Genomic DNA, 24,716 nt, shown 5'->3' on the forward strand with positions numbered 1-24,716 from the left:
GGGAGCGGTGCACGCTGGGTGGGGGACTCAAGAAAGACTGGACCCGAGCCAGGAGAGACCTCCCTGGTTGCAAGGGGGTTGATTGTCCAGGTTAAAGCCAGAGGCCACATTCCCAGGTGGTGATAGTGATAAAGAACCTACCTGCCAGTGCAGGAGATATAAGAGACGCAGGTTCAATCCCTAGGTCGGGAAGATCCCCTGGAGGAGAGCACAGCAATCCACTCCAGTATTCTTGCCTGGAGAATCCCAGGGACAGAGGAGCCTGGCAGGCTGTGGCCCATAGTGTCACCAAGAGTCAGACACGACTGAAGTGACTTAGCATGATTGCATGCATACATGAGTACACAGATGCATGTGCCTGTGTGTGTACATGAGTGCACGGGTGTGTGTGCACATCTATGTACGAGTGTATTCAAGTGCGTGTGTGACGTCTGGCAGGTAGATGGTGGGCAATGGAGCAGCGACGGTGACCCAGCCTTTTGTTCTCACGTGCTTTGGGTGTGAGGCCACCCCTCCCCTGCTCACGAGTTCTTTTTGTCTTGCCCACTCTTCCCTCTGCTCATTCATGTAGCTTGCAGGTACAACCTTTTCACCTCCCTGGCCTCTGTGCCCCAACGCACCCACTCCCACGAGCACCTTGTATTGGCTCAATGGGCTCCTGCCATTGCTCAGGCAGTGCCTAACCTGAAATGCAGTCTCCTAGCTCACCCTGGGCCATATCCTGCATGTACCATAAGAGCCTCTTCCTCCAGGGAGCTCTCCTTGCTTACTCCTGCCTCCCCCTGGAGCTCCGAGTTGGCAGTGGAGCCCCATCTTCGCACCATCCTGCACTTTCTGTTATTGTCCAGCTGGCCTCACTTCCATCTGGTTCATGTTGGGCAGAAACCCTTCTTTAGAGCATTCTTGGAACCCAGGTTTGGACAGCAAACAAAGGTTCCATGAAGACATGTTTCAGTTGGTTTTAAAAATAACTTCTTTCCCCACCCCCCATAATAAAATTAATGTATGCACCTTCCAAAAAATTCAGAAAATATTGAAAGGTAAGAAGAAAACAAAGATCACTCCTAAAGTCACCAACCATGATCACCACTGGTAACACTTGGGTGTAAATACTTCCACACACTATTTTAGTCAATGTGAGTTTGATCCCTGAGTTGGGAAGATCCCCTGGAGCAGGAAGTGGCAATCCACTCCAGTATTCTTGCCTGGAAAATTCCATGGACAGAGGAGCCTGGCGGGCTACAGTCCATGGGGTCACAAAGAGTCAGACAGGACTGAGCAACTGAGTACAGCGCAGCACAGCACATTCTGCTTCAGGAGCCTGGAATGTAAACTAAGCTTAACATCTTTTGTAAAATCCAAGAGAAAAGCCTCTGCCTTTTACCTAGTGATTCTAGCTTAGCTACACATATTGTGGTTATGATCATGTTTTCCATTTTAGTGCATTTTCTTCTTTACTACATTTTCCCTTTAAATCTGTTTCCTTGTTCCTGTTTTCCATGGACTCCATTGCCTTTTCTTGTTCTGTTTTTCTTCTGTTGGGTTTGGCAGGAGTTCATTTTACTTCCATTAGCTTTCTATTTGAACACACAAACTAGGAGCTACTTTATATCATCTCCTCTCTTCAAACCTCCCACCCCCTCTTCTGTCCTCTCAATAGATGTCTTTTCTCCTTATTTCCTAAGAAAACAGAAGCCATCGGAAGCCAACAACCTGATTCTCTCACCAGCCCACCTGCCTCAGTGCCCCCACAGTCTGCCTTCCCTCCTGCCACCATAAATGCCCTAAGTGCCCCCTTTCACCACGGCCAGTCCCTCCCTGTGAGCCCCCTTGCCCACCTCTCCACCTGTTCCCCTTCCTCCTTGGCACCTATCTTTCCCTCCCTGCTGGACAATTTCCATCAATGTACGAATATGTTCCTTTTTTTCCAAACCTCAGAAAGGCCCCCTCCCTTTCAACCTCTCATCTCTCTTCAATTGCCACCCTCTTTTTCTGTATCTGTCCACGGTACAATTCCACGAAAGGCTTGTCAACATGCAGTTCTTGTTTCTCTCTTCCCGTTCTTTTATGGATTCACTCCCATTGAGTGTTTGCCCTGACACCCCACGATCTCCAACGATGTCCCTGCAGCAAGTTCAATGACATTTTCAGTCTTCATCGTACTTTGAGCATCAACGCTCCTGAGCCTTCTCCTTTCCTACAACCCTTTCTCCCGGGGCCCCAGGGTTCACCTGCATCTGGCTCTCCTTCCCCTGCCCCGCTTCTCTGTCTCTCTGGCTGATTCCTTGTTTTCTCCCCACACTCTTACCCCTGAGGCCACAGGGCTCAGTCCTTGGTCCTCTCCTCTGTCTCTCTCCTCTATCATCGGGACAGTTCACCTCTTCAAAAACCTCTTCTTGGAATGCTAGACTGTAGGGCTTCCCATGTGGCTCAGATGATAACGAATCTGCCAGCAATGCAGGAGACCCGTGTTCAATCCCTGGGTCAGGAAGATCCCCTGGAAAAGAGAATGGCAACCCACTCCAGTATTCTGGCCTGGAGAATTCCATGGAGAGAGGAGCCTGGCAGGCTACAGTCCATGAGGTCGCAAAGAGTAACACGACTGAGCAACTCATACTTTCACATTTTCAAGCATGGGGGCCTGTTGAAATATCCTAGGCCCCAGTTGGAGCCACTTCTCCCTGGGGTGCCATGCCAACAAATGAAAGCTTAGATAACATTTGTGTCCCTGTAAATGCTCTCCTTGACCGGAAACGCAGTGTATACAAGCCAACCCTGGGCTCTGTACTATTGCCTTGCTGCTTCTCATTCCAAACAAGGCTGACTATATGGTCTCAGCCAGTCCGATATTTTCTTCTTTTCTCATCCTATTTTTTATTCTTTATCTTATTAGGCTTCTTGTCTTCCCCCTTCCCTATTTTGCAGTTCTCAAAATGGAGATGATCAATGTTACAAAGGGTTTTTTTTTTCCCAATTTTCATCTTATTCACAGTTTTTAAAAAATTTTATTGGAGTATAGCTCATTTACAACGTTGTGTTAGTTTCAGGTGTACAGCATAGTGATTCAGCTTCATATATATAATATATATATATTTTTTACAGATTATTTTCCCTTACAGAATATTGAGTAGAGTTCCCTGTGCTGTGTAGTAGATCCTTGTTGGCTATCTGTTTTATATGTACTAGTGTGTATGTTAACCCTAAGCTTCTAATTTATCTCTGGTCCCTCCCACATTTCTTCTTAGGTCACCGTAAGTCTGTTTTCGAAATCTATGAGTCTTATCCATTTTGTACATAAGTTTATTTATATGATTTTTAAAAAATTAGATTCCACGTATGAGTGATATCATACGTTATTTGTCTTTCTCTGTCTGACACTTCATTTAGTGTGATAATCTCTAGGTCCATCCATGAAGTGGTAAACTTTGTGTATCACCTCGGTTATCTTCTTTAATTATTTTCTAGCAGACCTAATAAACGTCTCACACGTACCAAGGCCAAAGTTGAGTTCCCTTTCAACATACTTCTCTGTGGCTTTCCCCTCTCAGCTATTAGAGACTCCACTTTTCCTGTTGCTCAGGACAAAACCCTGGAAGTCATCCCTGTCACACCGCGTATGCCATTTGCCAAGATGGCCTGTTGTCTTGACCTTCAAGCCATGCCCGGGCCATGCCCTCTTCTCGCCTCCTCCACTGCTCCCTCTGTGTCCCAAGCCACTGCCCTGTTTCTCTGGATTATGGCAGGGTCCTCCTCGCTGGCCTCCCTGCCTCCGTCTTTGAGGCTCTGCCATCCACTCTCCACAGGCTCATAGAGGGATTCTGTTTTACTTTGTTGATGAAAAAATTAATCAGTAGTCAATCTAAGAAAGAAATGGAAATTTTTATTGGAGGATCAAACTGAGGGTTATAACCTAAGAGACAGTCTCGCAGAGGCTGAGAGTTCTCCTGCATTGCAGGAGGGTTCTTTACTGTCTGAGCCACCAGAAAATCTTCTGTTTTATGATTTTGGTTTTGGCCCCAAGGCTTGTAGGATCTTAGCTCCCTGACCAGAGATCGAACCCGCACTGCATTGGAAACCAAAGTCCTAACTACTGGACAGTCCCAACTTAGCTCTTTTAAAAAATATTTATTTGGCTGCGATGGGTCTTAGTTGCAGCACACAGGATCTTCAGTCTTCATTGCGGCTGTAGGATCTAGTTCCTTGAAAGTGAAGTCGCTCAGTCATGCCTGACTCTTTGCAACCCCATGGACTGTACCTGCCAGGCTCCTCCATCCATGGGATTTTCCAGGCAAGATTACTGGAGTGGGTTGCCATTACCTTCTGCAGGGGATCTTCCCAACCCAGGGATCGAACCCAGGTCTCCTGCTTTGCAGGCAGACTCTTTACCATCTGAGCCACAAGGGGGTTGACGAGGGATGACTAGTTCCTTGACCAGGGATGAACCCGGGCCCTTTGCATTGGGACTATGGCGTCTTAGCCGCTGGGCCAGCAGGGACGTCCCCTTTAGTACTTTTCTAAATGTGAGAATGTGCAAGAATTTGAATTCATAAAAAATTTCTACTGAAAGTAGCTAATTATCAGAATGCTTTTTCTGCAAGTTTTCCAGAGCATACAGTACCTCATCTTGATCTTTGGCCTCAAATATTTTTTAGGACTATTGTATGTCAGAGACTATAGTGGCTAATGACTTGATTCTTATAGAACTGGATGGTAGGCAACATTCTTTATTTTACAATCCCTTCCCTTTTGATCTTAATTCCAATCAAGGCTTAGGAGGTGTTTTGTGACCAAAGAAAGGCAATGCCAAAGAATGCTCAAACTACTGCACAATTGCACTCATCTCACATGCTAATAAAGTAATGCTCAAAATTCTCCAAGCCAGGCTTCAGTAATACATGAACCGTGAACTTCCAGATGTTCAAGCTGGTTTTAGAAAAGGCAGAGGGACCGGAGGTCAAATTGCCAACATCCATTGGATCATCGAAAAAGCAAGAGAGTTCCAGAAAAACATCTATTTCTGCTTTATTGACTATGCCAAAGCCTTTGACTGTGTGGATCACAATAAACTGTGGAAAATTCTGAAAGAGATGGTAATACCAGACCATCTGACCTGTCTCTTGAGAAACCTGTATGCCGGTCAGGAAGCAACAGTTAGAACTGGACATGGAACAACAGACTGGTTCCAAATAGGAAAAGGAGCACGTCAAGGCTGTATATTGTCACCCTGCTTATTTAACTTTTATGCAAAGTACATCATGAGAAACGCTGGGCCGGAAGAAACACAAGCTGGAATCAAGATTGCTGGGAGAAATATCAATAACCTCAGATATGCAGATGACACCACCCTTATGGCAGAAAGTGAAGAAGAACTAAAGAGCCGCTTGATGAAAGTGAAAGAGGAGAGTGAAAAAGTTGGCTTAAAGCTCAACGTTCAGAAAACTAAGATCATGGCATCTGGTCCCATCACTTCATGGGAAATAGATGGGGAAACAGTGGAAACAGTGTCAGACTTTATTTTTTGGGGCTCTAAAATCACTGCAGATGGTGATTGCAGCCATGAAATTAAAAGACGCTTACTCCTTGGAAGGAAGGTTATGGCCAACCTAGATAGCATATTTAAAAGCAGAGACATTACTTTGCCAACAAAAGTCTGTCTAGTCAAGGCTATGGTTTTTCCAGTGGTCATGTACAGATGTGAGAGTTGGACGGTGAAGAAAGCTGAGCGCCGCAGAATTGATGCTTTTGAACTGTGGTGTTGGAGAAGACTCTTGAGAGTCCCTTGGACTGCAAGGAGATCCAATCAATCCATCCTAAAAGAGATCAATCCTGGGTGTTCACTGGAAGGACTGATGTTGAAGCTGAAACTCCAATACTTTGGCCACCTCATACGAAGAGTTGACTCATTGGAAAAGACCCTAATGCTGGGTAGGATTGGGGGTGGGAGGAGAAGGGGACAACAGAGGATGAGATGGTTGGATGGCATCACTGACTCGATGGACATGGGTTTGGGTAGACTCTGGGAGTTGGTGATGGACAGAGAGGCCTGGCGTGCTGCAATTCATGGGGTCTCAAAGAGTCAGACACGACTGAGCGACTGAACTGAACTGAACTGTGACCAATTTGTCCAACCACGCTAGGAATTCTCATTTCAGGGTCAGGCAAGGATTTTGTTGATCGGCCACTCACTGTGCTGTTCCTGGGTTAGGCCCTGTTGGTGCATGCGTGCTCAGTCGTGTCCAGCTCTTTACAACCCCATGGACCAGCCAGGCTCCTCTGTCCATGGGATTCTCCAGGCAAGAATACTAGAGTGGGTTGCCATTCTCTTCTCCAGGGGATCTTCCTGACCCCAGGACTAAAGCCCCACCTCCTGTATCTCCCACTGAGCCACCTGGGAAGCCCTAGGCCCTGTTAACAGTAGCCCAAAGCCTCTGGGCTGCCTGTCTTACTAGTTTCTTATGGTTCAGGGAATGGTTCTGCCTGGTTGCTTTTCCCATGTTTAATTACACGATCATTCATCTTATAAAACTGGATATTTTATATATTGTTTCCAGGCCTCTGCACTGGGTGCTGTGTGTGTTCCGTCGTGTCTGACTCTTTGTGACCCCATGGACTATAGCCCACTAGTCTCCTCTGTCTGTGGGATTTCCCAGGTGCTGCAGCCAGCACAGCAGGTAGGGATCGAAAGTGGTCAACGCACGGTTTGGGAAAAAGAAACTAGAGACAGAATGAAAGTTTTAAAGATGGGACTGGGGGACTCAAGACCTCTTGGATCAAGAGCCCTGTTCCTCAGAGCCACATCACTTTTATTTAGCGTCTTGGCGAGCAGGAAGTATCTGCTGTGCTACGATGAAGTCAGCCTCCTGTGTCCCTGGTCACATCTCCCGTTTCACTGATTACTTTAAACTATCTTTGCTATTTTCTTGTACGAGGGCTCTTACCTGGCTGGAGGTCACAGACCCGCATGTGCCTTGGGAAAGCATCTTAGTGTGAGCACAAGCAGTGTTCTGAACCTGCGCTGACCCCATGTTCCAAGGTCCACACTACGTTTTTCCTTAGCTTAGCAGGGCATGACAGCCCCAACTGATCAACCTGATGTACTTTTATTTGGGTTATACGGTACTGCTATATTTTGCTTTTATTCTTTTCCCATGGTGATTTTCTCATGGCTTAGCCAGAGCAACAGGCGGCTGACTATTAACCCCTGTATATCTCCGTTTTTGTTTTTGTAGCAGAAGATATGTTGATCTTGCAACATCTTTCTTCGTTAGTTCTCGGAGGGCTTTTTGCATGCATCTGAGGACTAAAGAGAAGATTATAGTGAAACAGCAAAACATAGCTAGTGTTCCAATGAGACCACCTCTGATACCTTTGATCCACTCGAGAGGACTCCATGCCAGGAATGTTCAGATTGGTTATATTCCTGGGGGGTTACACAGAAAGTAGTAATGTTCCAGTCACACTTTAATGTATTTGTAATTTAAGATTTTGTACTTCTTCTCCTAAGAGTAGCACTGCATTTTCTAAATCCACCAACCTGTTGTTAATCTCCTCATCTATATGAGATTGGGCTCCCCAAGCGGAACTGGCATTTTTATGCCATTCCTACACAAAAGTGGTGGTTTGTACCATCTGATAGCAAGCTATTTCTGTCACTGGTGCTGTGGTGGTGATGGCAATAATGCCCATTATGGTGGCAATAAGGAGCCCAGTTTTCCACAGTTTATTGTGATCCACAAAGTCAAAGGCCTTGGCATAGTCAATAAAGCAGAAGTAGATGTTTTTCTGGAACTCTCTCGATTTTTTGATGATCCACCGGATGTTGGCAATTTGATCTTTGGTTCCTCTGCCTTTTCTCAACCCAGCTTGAACATCTGGAAGTTCACGTTTCATGTACTGCTGAAGCCTGGCTTGGAGAATTTTGAGCATTACTTTGCTAGTGTGTTAGATGAGTGCAATTGTGCAGTAGTTTGAGCATTCTTTGGCATTGCTTTTCTTAGGGATTGGAATGAAAACTGACCACTGCTGAGTTTTTCACATTTGCTGGCATATTGAATGCAGCACTTTCACAGCATCATCTTTTAGGATTTGAAACAGCTCAACTAGAATTCCATCACCTCCACTAGCTTTGTTCATAGTGATGCTTCCTAAGGCCTACCTGACTTTGCATTCCAGGATGTCTGGTTCTAGGTGAGTGATCACACCACCGTGATTATCTGGGTCATTAAGATCTTTTTTGTATAGTTCTTCTGTGTATTCTTGCCATGTCTTCTTAATCTCTTCTGCTTCTGTTAGGTCCATACCATTTCTGTCCTTTATTGTGCCCATGTTTGCGTGAAATATTCCCTTGGTATCTCTAATTTTCTTGAAGAGATCTCTAGTCTTTCCCATTCTATTGTTTTCCTCTACTTTGCATTGATCACTGAGGAAGGCTTTCTTATCTCTCCTTGCTGTTCTTTGGAATTCTGCATTCAAACGGGTTTATTTTTCCTTTTCTCCTTTGCCTTTCGCTTCTCTTCTATTCACAGCTATTTGTAAGGCCTCCTCAGACAACCATTTTGCCTTTTTGCATTTCTTTTTCTTGGGGATGGTCTCAATCACTGCCTCCTGTACAATATCATGAACCTCCGTCCATTGTTCTTCAGGCACTCTGTCTATCAGATCTAAACCCTTGAATCTATTTGTTACTTCCACTGTAAAATCGTAAGGGATTTGATTTAGATCATAGCTGAATGGTCTAGTGGTTTTACCTACTTTCTTCAATTTAAGTCTTAATTTGGGAATAAAGAGTTCATGATCTGAGCCACAGTCAGCTCCTGGTCTTGTTTTTGCTGACTGTATAGAGCTTCTCCATCTTTGGCTGCAAAGAATAGAATCAATCTGATTTCGGTATTGACCATCTGGTGATGTCCATGTGTGATTTTCAACAAACTGTGGAAAATTCTTAAAGAAATGGGAATACCAGACCACCTGACCTGCCTCCTGAGAAATCTGTATGCAGGTCTAGAAGCAACAGTTAGAACTGGACATGGAACAACAGACTGGTTCCAAATCGGGAAAGGAGTACATCAAGGTTATATATTGTCACCCTGCTTATTTAACTTACATGCAGAGTACATCATGGGAAATGCTGGGCTGGATGAACACAAGCTGGAATCAAGATTGCTGGGAGAAATATCAATAACCTCAGATATGCAGATGACACCACCCTTATGGCAGAAAGTGAAGAAGAACTAAAGAGCCTCTTGATGAAAGTGAAAGAGGAGAGTGAAAAAGTTGGCTGAAAGCTGAACATTCAGAAAACCAAGATCATGGCATCTGGTCCCATCACTTCATGGGAAATAGATGGGGAAACAATGGAAACAGTTGGAGACTTTATTTTTGGGGGCTCTAAAATCACTGCAGATGGTGACTGTAGCCATGAAATTAAAAGACACTTGCTCCTTGGAAAAAAAGTTATGATCAACCTAGATAGCATATTAAAAAGCAGAGACATTACTTTGCCAACAAAGGTCCGTCTAATCAAAGCTATGGTTTTTCCAGTAGTCATGTAAGGATGTGAGAGTTGAACTATAAAGAAAGCTGAGCCCCAAAGAATTGATGCTTTTGAATTGTGGTGTTGGAGAAGACTCTTGAGGGTCCCTTGGACAGCAAGGAGATCCAATCAGTCCATTCTAAAGGAAATCTGTCCTGAATATTCATTGGAAGGACTGATGCTAAAGTTGAAACTCCAATACTTTGGCCACCTCATGCGAAAAACTGACTCATTGGAAAAGACTCTGATGCTGGGACAGACTGAAGGCAGGAGGAGAAGGGGACAACAGAGGATGAGATGGTTGGATGGCATCACCAACTCAATGGAGATGAGTTTGAGCAGACTCTAGGAGTTGGTGATGGACAGGGAGGCCTGGCGTGCTGCAGTCCATGGGGTCACAAAGAGTCAGACATGACTGAGCGACTGAACTGAACAGAAGGAGCCCAATAAAATGTTTGGATAGTTTCAGAATAGTATTTAGTACTGTGAGCAAAGTATGCATGTCAGGGGAGAGTTCCCAAGGCCTATTTTGAGATACTTGCAGCCAAAATCCTAAACATTTATGCAAAATCACATAGGAATGATTAGAGTTAAATAATGAACTGTTCAAGCAGGTATACAGTTTGCAATCCTGGCAGGTCAGGTTCCTTTCTGTCTGATTAATAGTTTTAATGCCAATCATAATCACATATGGCTCCGTAACACAACCTTGAGTGTAGTGTCCAATTTGTTGATGTATTGAATGACAAAGTATAATTCATGGAGTAAGAATAATTTCCATCTCAAATTTGATGTTTTTTCAGGCTTTGGCCAACTTCCATATTTTGTTTGAGCCCTACCTAATTTGAGCTGTGGTTGTGGTGGAGGCATGCCACTGTCATGCCAGATAATGGGATATTCTGAATGTGTAGTAATATTAGTGTAATTGTAGACAGACACATGCCAATGCAACTTCTTATAAGGATTGCAGAATGAGTTATGGTGTGAGCAGTTAGAGACTGCATACCCCTTAGGGGACCAGTTCCAGACAATTCCGTAGGAACCATTAAGTAAGATCATCCCTTCAATCCCACGACAATTATCCCAGTGTATTTGATCTTGTCAGTTGGCCCATATGTGTCTGCTGTCACACAAGGGTCTATCTGGCTTAGTTAGATTATTTTGACCAGTCTCTTGATATCCAAAGCTCAATCCAGAAAGTAAATGCAGTTGAGCCTTAGTGTGATTTCTGTTCAAAGAATTTACAGAAAGCCAAGCCTGCATTGATAGATTAAGACAGCCTTGGTCAGCACTTAGGCAAACAGGCCAAATGTCAAAACCCCAAGTACTATTAAAGGGGGTCCCCTCTTCCTTTTTATGAATGGACAAACGCTTTGTCTTCTGGACCAGGGATCCAGGAGGAGTCATTACCATAAACAGGGATAGATCCTTCACCCTAATTAATAGGCCTTAGCAATGGGGGATTAAGTACATAGGCCCAATAGGTATAATTTTTTGCTTCTGTCAAAGCCAGGGGTATACTCACTGCGATGGTTATCAAGGCAAACATAACCATGATTGGGTTGCCTGGAATCACTGGTTTTTTCTGCTTGGTTTTACTCTACGAGCTGGAATCCACACAGGTTCTAGACCTTCTTTTGGGGAGATACAAGCAAACCCTCTTCCCCATGTAATTAACTTCCCCAGTGACCAAGCGTTTGTTAGTGGATCTTGCCACTGAATCACAGGCTTAGGTGTATTTGTGGATGCAGCCTGAAAATGTTGCTCAGCTGCAGTTTCCATAGTTTGTGCTGAAATATTGAAAAAAATTGAGAGTAAATAAAAAAGCTTTATTCAATATTATTTGTTGTCCTATGGCATCTCCCCTTTTTCGTTTTTGTATCATATGCTTAAGTGATTGATTAGCCCCCTCCACTATGGCCTGTCCTTGTGGATTATAGGGAATGTCAGTAGAATGTTTGCTAGACCAAATTTTAAGAAATTGTTGGAATGCTCTACTGGTATAAGCAGGGCTGTTATCAGTTTTTATAGTTTTTGGCATTTTTATAACAGCAAAAAACAAGCATATAAATGTGTTTGTATGTGTTTTGTAGTCTCACCGGATTGAGTAGTGGTCTATATATACTGAGAGAATGTATCAATAGTCACATGTATATAAGAAAGTTTACCAAAGGAAGATATATGAGTTATATCCATTGTAACTATGGCTTTCATATGGAACTGTATTCCCATCATTATATCAGTGGCTCAGTCACACCCTTGATAATGTAAGGGACAACACTTTTTGAAATAGGCAAAATAGAAAACAATATAGTTAACAGTAATAGTAAAATCATAAGTAAGAACTTAAGTCAAGAACTTTCATTAGGTATAGCCCAGTGACATCTTTAAGTCACTGACTTAGTTTGTTAAATGACTATAGCTTGCTGTTAATTTCCTGGCTGTAGATCCTGGAGCATCTAATCTTTATTTCGACTGGTTGCTGAGATCAGCTTTAGAAACAAACTTAGAGTGTCTTTTTTAATGAAGGACCTTTTTAATTTAACTTAATGAATGTCCTTTTAGCAATGTAACATAACGACAAGGAACTATCTAAGTGAGTCTTAGTAAACACAGACCTTAATGAACAAAACTAGAACTTAATATTTAGTGAAACATATTAGATGTCATAGGCCTGACATCATTTGGGTGGATATTTTTTTTAGAGCTCCCAGTATACTCTGAGAGTTTTGTATATGTCTGGAGACAGTCCTTTTTTACCTTGGTGAGGCTGTTTAGAACACAAATATCTCCAGTTTTAGGGGAGATGAGGCAGAGAGAAAGAAAAATGTGTTAATTTTACCCACAGGCTTAAATCATTAAATTATTTTAAGCCATCAATGACTTGAGGAGATCTTTTTTTATATCTGAAAACAAAGATTAGAAGCCAGTAATATGTCAGACAAAAAGTAGTGAAAATTGTAGTCATATTTAGCAGTCTGTTCAATCTCATGTAACCAATCCCTTTGTTCCACGGTCCTTGTCTGATGACAAAGGACATCGGTGAATGTGATAGTTTCCCAGAAGCTCATGAAGTTTTTGCCAGTGTCTGTATGACCTGTCCAGCAAAGTGGGAGCCCTGATCACTGGAGATTGCAGAAAGTGCATTTTAACCATTTTTTCCATTGTGAGATATTAATCCTGCAGCTAGGAAAGGCTTTATCCCATCAAATAAACGTGAGGTTTGTCAGGCAGCCAGGAAAAGCCAAGCGGCCATCTTGGACTTCCCATAGCCCTGACTGGTTTATAGCCATTGTTTATCCGTTTTAAATTTCCTGGTGAGGGGTTAATTTTGTAGAAGCAGAATGAGCTTTGTCTATGTGTGCCATAGTTTCCATAGATCATTGTGAAATAACACTCGTTTATTTTATCAAACTAACAAAAGATTTTAAAAGCAAGTATGAATCATTAAAGACAAAGAAATTTACATAGTCTGTTATCAAAAACTGTATTCCAAGAAAACTTTTTTTTGGATAGGAAGAGAAAACCAAATTTCAGATTGATACCAGCTTATATTCATTGTGAAACAATAACTATTTACTTAGTCAAAGTAACAATAAGACTTCAAAGGCAGTTTAATGTCTTAAGAAACTTATACCATGCACAACACTCTTTTTTCACTTGTCATTAACCTTTTCTTACATTTTCTGTAGTCATCACTTCATTTATCTATTTAGAGAATAGCCACCTAGAAGTATAGATTTACTTTCTTTTTTTTAATAGACTGTGATTTTATTTTTCATATCTTTTTATTATTATTAAAAACATAAATCTTATTTTCCTTAAACAACCATGAACTGTCTTGAATATTAGCATTTTCTAGGTTGGTGAACATAAAAACCAGTTTTAATTTTTTTAAAACATTTGCTTTTTTTTCTTTTTTAATAGAGAACATCTCAGGATGACACCAAACATATTTATTAATAGTCTAAAATCTCTTTAGTTTCTCTGTAAGAGGAAGTTAGTGTTTAGTAATTAATGTTTCAAAATCTTATTTTATTTAGAAATGACCTAGCTGTTTAATAAACTTTTATCATTTAGTTTAGTACAACTCTAGAAATTTAAGTTACCCCAATCCTCAGAGATTATTTTAAATAGACATTTCTAAAATATAATTATTTTTAATAGAGTTTATCTAAAAGTTTTCATCTCATTTATGTATATTTATATATATAAAGAGTTACTTTCTTTGTTGGCAAATTCAGTTTACCTTAAACCTAGGCACAATAAAAAGTATTACACAGTGTTGATGACTTAAGACATGTCTTAATTAGATTAGCAAACATTAATGTTAGATATTTAATATTGAGTATTTTTCAGTTCACATGAACCTGAATTTAAATAAAGCTCATTTATAAATTAACCTCATATTATCCAAAAACAAAGACACACACTGAGATACAGATAAATTTAGACAGACAGAGATCTCATAGTTTTCCGCTTGAAATTTAAAATGTCTCTTTGCCCCTTCTTTTTTTTTTTTTTCTTGGTTTGAATTCTACCAATTTGTTCAGGGCTGGAGTCCCAGATAGAGTGGGCTGTGTATCCCAAGGACATCCCAAGAGTTAACTTCAGGTTTTTTTCCCAGGCGTGTTTTTGTTTCTCAGGTAGAATTGGAGCTCCAAAAAAGTACTTTAACAAGCCAACTTTTTCTTAATTGTACATGCAAGAAGAACTGGTTTTGCGACTTCAAAAAAGATTTTATTTTAACCGGTTTTCTCTGGAGCCTAAAGAATATCATGGCCATTCAGGGTCAAAAATGTCATCTCTCTTTTTTGTAGTCATAGTTTTATAGCTAAAAATTAAACCAGGGAATGTTCAAATTGGTTCTGATGACAGGGGTAGCCTGACTGATAAGATGTTGTCCCAGCAGAGATTGCCTCTCTGGGGAGGTGAGGTCTTCTTTTAAAGTAAAGAAAGCCTGGTCTTCCATCAGCACTTGATCTTGAGTTCTCCCCCAATTCCCACTGCCTATCAATTGATTTAAAGAGATGGGGATCTGCCTGGCTTGGTCATGAGCCACCATAATCAAATGGGAACCCTCAGCTGGTCTCTGAACTATTCCCAAGGTAAAAGGAGAAAGTGTTAGTCGCTCAGTCGTGTCCAACTCTTTGTGACCCCATGGACTGCAGCCTGCCAGGCTCCTCTGTCCATGGGATTTTCCAGGTAAGAATACTGGAGTGGATTGCTATTTCATTCTCCAAGGGATCTTCCCAACACAGGGATTGAACCCGGGTTTCCTGCATTGCAGGCAGAATCTTTGCTGTCTGAGCCACTAGGGAAGCTTACTCCATAATTCTGAACAGCTTGCTTAAGTTCGTTTAGTATTTTGAAGGGAATCTGTTTGTGTACAGCCTCAATACACCCCATCAGGATTATTAGGATCTGTCCCAGGAGCTATCCGTTCATGTATTGTCACTGGAAATGCCATAGTCATAGCCTCCAAATCACCCTCCTGTCGAGTCTGACAAATACCTTTCTGGAGGGGTGACAGAACTGCTGTCTGTTGTAAGGAAGGAAAAGCTTGAGCCTCTCCAGCAGTTAAGACAGGAGGGGAATGATGACCCTATATGTGAGACAGCAAAAGAGACACAGATGTAAAGAACAGACTTTTGGACTCCGTGGGAGAAGGCAAGGGTGGGATGATTTGAGAGAATAGCATTGAAACATGTATATTACCATATGCGAAATAGATCGCCAGTCCAGGTTCAATGCATGAGACAGGGCTGGTGCACTGGGATGACCCTGAGGGATGGGATGGGGAGGGATGTGGGAGGGGGGTTCAGGCTGGGGGACACATGTACACCCATGGCTGATTCATGTCAATGTATGGCAAAAACTACTACAATATTGTAAAGTAATTAGCCTCCAATTAAAATTAAAAAAATTAACTAAAAAAAAAAAAAGACAGGAGAGGGAAGAAGAGGAGGTAAAGGAAGTTTGTTTTCCTGAAAAAAAGATGCAGAAGGAACTGCAGCTTTAAGAGCCTCCTGCATGTTTTGTTCTACCCCCTTGGGTTCTGCATCAGAGGGTCCTCCCTCTGATGGGGTTTCATTTCACAATCATCTTCACTCCCTTCTGAGCTTTCCGGGGTCTGAAGATTTTATCAGTGTCCAAATTGACCAGAGAGATACAGGCAAGGGCACTCCCTTGCAAAGAGGTTTTTCTAATTTACTACCTACTTTCTCCCATGTTCCTAAATCTAAAGTACCAAGAGAAGGGAACCACAAGCAACGTTTCTCAATGGTTTGTAAAAGCTCCAATAGCCGGCCCTCACTTGCTTTTGTTCCCCCTGATTTCAAAAGCTGCCTTTAAGAGGCATATATACGGCCGGTATCATTCCGAGATTTCTGAATTTCCCCTATTTAACCCCGGTTTCAGTGCCTGAGAGAGTATTACTTACCACAAAGGGGGATTTTCAGAGGCCTCACCCCACTCATCTCCAGGACCGTGTGCTGTTATTTCAGCTTCAGTTTTGCTCTTGGTGATCCTTCACTTTTGAGCCCCACGTTGGGTGCCACTTGCTGCGGCCAGCACACCAGGTAGGGATCGAAAGTGGTCGACGCACAGTTTGGGAAAAAGTAGAGACAGAATGAAAGTTTTAAAGATGGCACTGGGGGACTCAAGACCTCCTGGATCAAGAGCCCTGTTCCTCAGAGCCACATCACTTTTATTTAGCGTCTTGGCGAGCAGGAAGTATCTGCTGTGCTACGATGAAGTCAGCCTCCTGTGTCCCTGGTCACATCTCCCGTTTCATTGATTACTTTAAACTATCTTTGTTATTTTCTTGTACGAGGGCTCTCACCTGGCTGGAGGTCACAGACCCGCACGTGCCTTGGGAAAGCATCTTAGTGTGAGCACAAGCAGTGTTCTGAACCTGCGCTGACCCGGTGTTCCAAGGTCCACACTACGTTTTTCCTTAGCTTAGCAGGGCATGACAGCCCCAACTGATCAACCTGATGTACTTTTATTTGGGTTATGCTGTATTGCTATAGTTTGCTTTTATTCTTTTCCCATGGTGATTTTCTCATGGCTTAGCCAGAGCAACAGGCGACTGACTATTAACCCCTGCACCCAGACAAGAATACTGGAGTCGGTTGCCATTTCCTTCTCCAGGGGATCTTCCTGAGCCAGGGACAGAACCCACGTCTCCTGCATTAGCAGACGAATTCTTTACCATTAGAGCCACATGGGAAGCCCATCAGCACTAATTTTATCAGAGGCTCAGTTACACATTTGGTAATGCAAGAAATCTTATAATATAGGCAGAATATGAGTAATACAGCCAGTAACCTTAACAAGGTTGTAAGTAAGAATTTAAGCCAAGAACTTTCATCAGGTGGACCCCAGTGTACCTCCCCAGGACGTCTGACCAGTCTGTTCTGGGCCATACAAGGTGAGTGGTGGGTCATCGTGACTTCTTACAGAGTTGAAAAGGAACGTTGTCTTCTACGGAGTTACATGGCTGGTGCCAAAGGAGAAAAATGGATCTTTATGGTTGAGCAGTTACGTCTGCTGTTGGGGAGGTCTGGTTAACGCATAACGTGGATGCACGATGCACACCAGAGGGGAAGGAGGAAGCCAAAGGGCAGAGAAAAAGTTTTATGTTGATATTTTTCTTGTCTTGCCTTAAGATGTCAATTTTTATTTTGTCGACTTCCATCAGACTGGGTCACTTCCATGCTTCCTCAGCGCTCACAGAGTGAAAGCCAAGGTCCCATCACTTTCAGCCTCTGCCGCCTCTGTAGGCTCCTCTCCCATCCTTGCTGCTTCCACACCAGCCCCGTCGGCCTCCCCTTGTTGCTCCACAGCTCTGTCTCAGGGCCTTTGCATTTGCTGTTCCTTCTCCTAGGAGCCCTCTTCTCCCAGAGACCCACATGGCTCACTTAGTCCAGGTCTTTGTGAGGAAGTCTCATTCTCTTGGGACTTCCCTGGTGGTACAGTGGGTGACAGTCCACCTGCCAGTGCAGGGGACTCGAATTCAGTCACTGGTCCGGGAAGATTCCACATGCCGCAGAGCAACTAAGCCCTTACACTACAACTACTGAAGCCCAAGCACTCTAGGGCCCCCATGCGGCAACTACTGAGCTCACGTGGTACAACTACTGAAGCCTGTGCTCCATGAGAGAAGCCCCTGCAATGAGAAGCGTATGCACTGCAATGAAGAGTAGCCTCCACTCAACACAACTAGAGAAAGCCTGTGCACTGCAGTGAAGGCCCAGCACAACCAAAAATAAATAAAAAGTATTATTCTCACTGAGGCCCTCCCTGGCCCCTCTATTTAAATGTTAACTGCCTTCACCTTTACACTCCCCAGTTCCTTTTCCTGAAAAGAGAGAAGTTCCTGCTTCTCTTCTTTCCATTGCATTCCCCATCATCCAACACCTTTCTTTGTCTTCCACTCATAGATTTCCTTGTTATCTGTCTTCCCACCACTAGAATGTAAGTTCAGCGGGGACCTGGTCAATTTCACTCACTGCTTATTCAGGTCACCCAGAGTAGTGCCTGGCAAGTGGGAGGTATTCATTAAGTATGGATTGACTGAATGAATAAATCAGAAAATACTTACTGTGCATGCTGTAAACACACTCCAGAATTCATCAGAATCAGCCTCCTCCTGGTGGGGGGTATTCCTCTCCAGCAGCCATCTCACTTTCTCTTTTATTGAATGCATTCGGCTCTTCAGCCCTTCAGCAGAGACTCTGATTTTCCAAATCACCGGAATTTAAATTTCAGAATTTATACTTTTCATTTCAAAATTACTAGTTGGTCCTTCCTACAAAGGCCTGTTCTTGTTTCCTAACTTCCACTTCTTGTTTCATGGGTGGCATCATTTCCTTGCTCTCTTGGAGCATGTGTGCCTTAGTCTTACTATTGTGGAGATTCATTCATTCACTGGGCAGATTTTACCAAGTGCTAATTATGCACCAACCACTGCTTTTGGCAGTGGAGACAAAGCAGGGAACAAACAAGCTAAGTCCTTGCCTTTGTGGTCTGTGGAGGCCATGATGGTAGGGGAGGGGAAGCAAACCAAGAAATAGATGAGTATAATCAAGTGATGAGTAGTGATCATGCCATGGTGAGAAACAAGGTGGCGTAAGGGATGAGACCGAGAGGGCTTCTTTAGACACGGCAGTCAGGGAAGACTTGGGATATATAGGTTCGGTTGGGGTTGGGTGTGGTTGCTGAGAGGGGAGGCAAGGATGACCCTGTGATCTGGTGGATGAATGAGGGGCAATGTACTGAGATGTAAAACACTGAGGTGAGGAAGTTTGTTGTTGTTGAGTTGCTAAGTCATGTCCAGCTCTTTGAGATCCCATGGACGGCAGCACACCAAAATCCTCTGTCCTCCACTATCTCCCAGAGTTTTCTGAAACTCATGTCCATGGAGTTGGTGATGCTATCTAACCATCTCATCCTCTGCCACCCACTTTCCCTTTTGCCTTCAGTCTTTCCCAGCATCAGGGTCTTTCCCAGTGAGTCGGCTCTTTGCATCAGGTGGCCGAAGTCTTAGAGCTTCAACAAGTGTGAGGGGCCGTCAGTCATTTGGTTTTGGGTGTGGTGAGATTGAGCTGTGTATTGGCGGAGGCGTATGGAGTGAGTTGGTCTTTGGGGATCAGTAGGGCTGAAAGGCATTGCAAGTCCAGGACAGGCTGAGCTCGCCTAGGGAGCGACCTTTCACAGCAGGGAGAAGAGGTCTGAGGCTGAGCCCTTGGTCTCCAGTTTTTAGAGGCCAGGAAGACGAGGCTCCCGTGAAAGGGAGTCTAGATCATGACTGTGGGGCTGAGCAGTGGCTGGAGAGAAGGTCAAGGAGAAGAGAGGTTGGGCAATTGGGGTAAAGGGACAAGGAAAGGTCTTGTTGCTGAAAGGCTTGCGGTCTTCTCTCCAGAGGCAAGTCCTGGTGAATATCGGGGGAAAGGACCAATGAGATTGCGTACTTTCCAAAAATGGGCACAGACAAGCTGTTCATCAACACATTCTATTTTGTGGACCTGGGGAGGCACTGTGGACCTTTCTGGCCAGATGGCACAGCAGGTCTTTTGTGATTCTTCCCAGCCCCTCCATGTCCTGCGGCGACAGCAGCTGCCTCTGGTCCCAGGCCAGGCGGGAGAAAGGCTGGTAGGAGTGCTTACTGTCAGTGACTCAGCAGTCTCCGGCGGCGTCCGGGCAGGCGGCTTGAGGAGGCGGCAGCCACAGCCAACCGGGTTTGCTCATGCCTCCGGGGTCCCCTGAACTCGGGACATAGTATGAGGCAGCCCCTGAGCTCCGCTGTGCTCCCCTCCTCCCTCATCTGCTTTGAGACGAGATGACTGGGAGAGCAGTCTGGGTTGGTCCCTCTGAAGGTATCTGCCAGCCTCTGGCTCATCGCCCTTACTCAAAGCCACTGATGACTTCCGAGAGCTTCAGGAACAAGGCCAAGCCAGCCAGAGCCCTCCTGCCCCAGCCCGTCTTCAGGGCCTTCCCTTTGCTACTTCCTTCTATCAGGGGAGTGTAGTCTCCTCGCTTCTGTCTCATCTCAACAAAAATTTGAAGCGACGGACATTAAAGCCCTCCACGTGTCACAGCTCTCAGACAGACTGTGTTTTACATCTTAGATCAGTGTTACAGCTCCGTGTTACAGCTCAATTTTATTTAGAAAATAGCAGGAAAATACACCCTCGAGGTGTGAGGGCATGCTGACCCAAAGACGCAAAGAGGAGAGAGAGCCCCGGCCCTTTGGCTCCTCTTTTTATACGTTTTTTTCCTCCTCCTGGGCCTGCCCTATGTAAACTGGGCTAGCCAGGAGTGCTGTTTGTCCCACCTGAGGTCCTTCCTCCGGTCCTCGGACCTTCCTTTGTTCTATTTTCATGGGCCACTTCCCTTCCTTGTCTTTTAGCCACTGCCATTCTGGACTCCTGTTTCCTATTCTAACTACCTAACACTTCATGTGGCCTGTCTTTCCTCGTGGGCCATTTCTTCTGAGGACCGTTGTCACCATCCCACCAGTCCAAACCCACCCCTCCCACTATGCTTCTGCCTCCTGTCCCTGCCCACCTCCACCACACCTCCGCCCATGAGAGGAGCCTCAAGCTCTTCTCTCAGTTGGGTGATGGGCTGCAGGCGTCCCAAGGGCTGAGCCTGTGTCATCATGTATCCCATGGTGCCCAGAGCCGGACCCAGCATGCAGACCAGGGCCCAGGCAGGACATGGGGGTGCCATGCAGTCTTCATGGTCTCAGTCTGAATTGGAGCTCTCAGGGCTTTTTCCCCCTCATCTGTAAATAGAGCATCATAACCCCTACTTTGCAAGGTGTTTTTTCAGGACAAGAAGTCATGATTCTCACCTTCCCCAGTCACCCAGAGGGTCCAAGTAAGAATAATTCCTTACTTGTTCCCAACACACGTGATGCCTGAGTTCCAACTCCTTCTCCAGAACCACTGAAGAGCTGGTCTCCTAGGTGTTAAGTTTTTCCAAATTGCTCTCCCGGGCAGTTCTGAAAGTCTCAGTGACCACCTTCCTGGAAAAACGCACTGGCCCCCACTCTTCATTGCTACCAAATGTGCCCCAAATGTGGCCACAGGCTCAACTCGGAATTCCCCTAGAACAGCTGAGAGATGCCTCAAGGCTTAATGAAGATGATGAGGGTGATGGTGGTGAGGCTGGTGATGGTGTTGGTTATGGTGAGGGTGATGATGGTGATGAAGATGATACCTAATGGTCATTGATGCTTCCCCTCCCACCAGCTTTATGGAAATGTATCTGACAGATTACATTGTGTAAGTTTAAGGTGTACAGTTTGATTTGATACATCTGTAAATTGCAAAATGATGACCACGGTATATTAGCTACCACCTCCATCCCATCACATAATTACCATTTCTTTTTTGTGTTGAGAAAGTTTAAGACCTACTCTTTTAGCAACATTCACATATATGATACAGTGTTTTTAGCTATATCACTGTGCTGTACCTTAGATCCGCAAACTTGTTAATCTTATAACTGGAAGTCTGTACACATTTAACCAACATCTCCCATTTCTCCTATGCCCCCAGCCCCTGGTAACCACCATTCTACTCTGCTTCTCCAAGTTTGTCTTTTTTGGATTCCACATATAAGTGATATTCTGAGTCTTTTTTAAAAAAATAATTTTATTTATTCATTTTGCCCGTGCTGGGTCCTCGTGCAGAATTTTCTGTAGTTACGCTTAGCGGGGGCTACTCTGCAGTTGTGGTGTGAGAGCTTTTGATCGTGGTGGCTTCTCTTGTTGTGGAGCACGTGCTCTAGGGTGCTTGGGTTTCAGTAGCTGTGGTGCAGGAGCTCTGTAGTTGCAGTTCCCAGGCTCCAAAAAAAGCATAGTCTCAATAGCTGTGGTGCACGGGATTAGCTGCCCTGTGGCATGTGGGGTCTTCCGGGATCAGGGATCGAACCCTTTTCTTCTGCATTGGCAGGCATATTCTTTATCACTAAGCCACCAGGGGAGTCCTCTATTGAGTCTTTATATATGTTAACCAAATCTTGAGTCCACTTCCTGTAATAATTCCTTTAATCCTTTTGACAACCCTTCTAATTAGATACATGCTGCTTATACCTATTTTTGCAGATGTGGAAACTGAAGCTCAGGGAGGTGAGTCTAGGTCATGCAGCTACACTGTGGCAGAATCAGGACTCTAGTCCATGTTGGCCCAGCTCCAGTGTTTACGTTTATCAACCCCTGAAATAGGCTGAAGGCTTTTGGGTAGCAAAGGAGGACTCCAGGGAGCGTCCCTGCCTAAGCACCCTTGCCTCTCTCCCTGGATTCCTGCTCCATCAGGTTTGAAGCTTCTTGCCTCACATCCTCTTATCCTTGAGCCCAAGGACCCCTTCCCCTAGCTCAGAACCTCCGTAGAAGGAGCCCCAAGTCAATCGCTCTCACAGCCCTTCAGCGCCCAGGAAAGAGATCCATTTACTTCCCAATGCTGCCAGCTCACCCTCTCTCCTTCTGGACCAGATTCTAGCTTTCCCTGTGTGTAGCCAAAAGACTCCATAAAAGGTTTCACCAGACAGAAAAGCAGCCTCCCTGCCAAGCTAACTTGTGGAGTCACCTGTTCCCACCTCTGGGGCACTGCATGTGGCACCTGCCTTGTACCCAGTGGGCCCTCATCCACAGAACCCCTGCTTCCTCTCCCTGGCATCCCCCCAGAGCAGTCATGGGCATTGGCTGCATTGAAATGCATTTTATTCTGGCTTCAAGGCTGCTGACCCCTGGGAGCAGGCAAGGCCGGGCCACCTGCGTGTACCCACCGCCTACACTGAGGCTGAGCAGTGGCGAGGGGGGCAGTCCCGGGTGGCGGGCTCAGCACCATCTCGGACAGGTGGCTGAGGTTTGGGGGTAAGCGTATCATGGCTTTAATTGGCCCCCTTGTGCAGGCTGCCAAACCCTGGCCACAGCCTGCTTTGTTTCGGCCTCCCAGGGGCCCCCAGGCCCTGGTTCCTCTAGCCCATTGAACAAATCGGCTCTAAGTAGGTCAAGGAGAGCGCTGGGCAGCCACGGCTCCCGTTCCTTCCCTTTCATGTGCCTGGCGGCTCCTGCAAGCCTGGTCTGCCTGCACCAAAGGGACTGCACTCTCCTTGCTGCGTCAAAAAGATATTTCATGTTAAAATTCAACGGAGAGATGTTAACCAGCCGTCAGAATAAGGCTCGTCAGAAGGCGAGCTGCTCAAACAGGCTGAACTTTGCCCCGCTCTGCGGAGGGTCTCACCCACAGCTGGCAGCGACCACCTGGCACATTTTAACAAGGCTGGATGCAAACGCTGCCCCCTCCCCCAGTGCCTGCACCCTCTCCCTGGAACCTGTGCCATGGGGCCCCTGTTCTGGGGGTCCGGACCCTGTGGCTGGCCCCCCTGATTCTTGGCCTTTAGGATTTCAGCATCTTTACTAAGTCATATGCTGGTTTAGCTGCCTGGTCTTCTGGCAGAGCGCTGTCTCTTTTTGATTTTGTGAGTTGCAGCCTATTGTTAAGAGGAGTAATTTTAGGTGGATGCATGGAAAAGCTAGGGAGGGCGGAGTGTAAAGGGAAAGCATGACGTGGATTTTGGCAGAATCCCTCTCATTTCACCGGAAAACGCAGCAGCAGGATTTGGCCAGCAGTGTGCAAACAGCCCGTGTGATCAGAAGCTTTCCTTTCCACTTCTGTGGTTGAGACATGCATGGCCTGGGTTCACAGAACCCAGTGCCAGCCACAGTTTAACACACCCACAAACTCTTCCCAAATGAGAGGCCCTGTGGCTCGAAGGTTACTCATACAGACTCAGGAGAGGCTGTCTGGATTTGAATCCCTGCACTGCCCCATCTGTGTGGCTTTAGGAAGGACATTAAGCCTCAGTTTCCTCCTCTGCAAAATGGGGACAATACTAGTTCTAATCTCATAAAACTCTAGTGAGGGCTGTGTGTGTGTGTGTGTGTGTGTGCTCAGTCATGTCTGACTGCAACCCCGTGGACTATAGCCCACCAGGCTCTTCTGTCCACAGGATTTCCCACGTAAGAATCCTGGAGTGGGTTGCCATTTCCTTCTTCAGGGGATCTTCTTGACCCAGTTATTGAACCTGCGTCTCCTGCATTGGTAGGCAGATTCTTTACCACTGCATCACCTGGGAAGCCCCTTGCGAGGACTAAATAATTTTATTAATAAAATGATGATTTTATTAATCATCATCATTTTTTTTGACCATAACGACTGTGGGAGACACAGAGGAGCCCCCAGACCTACTTGAGAAAGTCCAGGGTCAGGTCAGGCAAGGATAGATGTTGTCTGAAGGACAAGCACCCGACTGTACACCCCGGAGTGAGGCTGGTGCAAATCCGAGTCAAAGTGCGATTCATCTTTTCACAGATGGTTGATGGTGCTTGGCAGTTTTAATGAAGAACTCTTATTTTTCGAGGAAGAACACCTGTAATACAGATATCAGGGGGACTGGGCCTTTGGGCTGTCTCCCCATCCATGCGATTTGAGCAAAGTGTAGGAGTGTTTTGCGGGGAGGGTACAGAGGGGTGGCTTCCAGGCTTCTGATTACTTCCCATCCTGCTGGAGTCTCAGCTACAGGCTTGTGATTTCCTGTGGTTCTGTCCTGGCTGAATCTGCATCTGGAAACTGAACATAAGCGCCTAGGCTTTATTTACACAAACACA

The sequence above is a fragment of the Giraffa tippelskirchi genome, chromosome 10, assembly GCF_054371585.1.
Source record: "Giraffa tippelskirchi isolate mGirTip1 chromosome 10, T2T-mGirTip1v1.2.pri, whole genome shotgun sequence".
NCBI classification, from domain to species: Eukaryota; Metazoa; Chordata; class Mammalia; order Artiodactyla; family Giraffidae; genus Giraffa; species Giraffa tippelskirchi.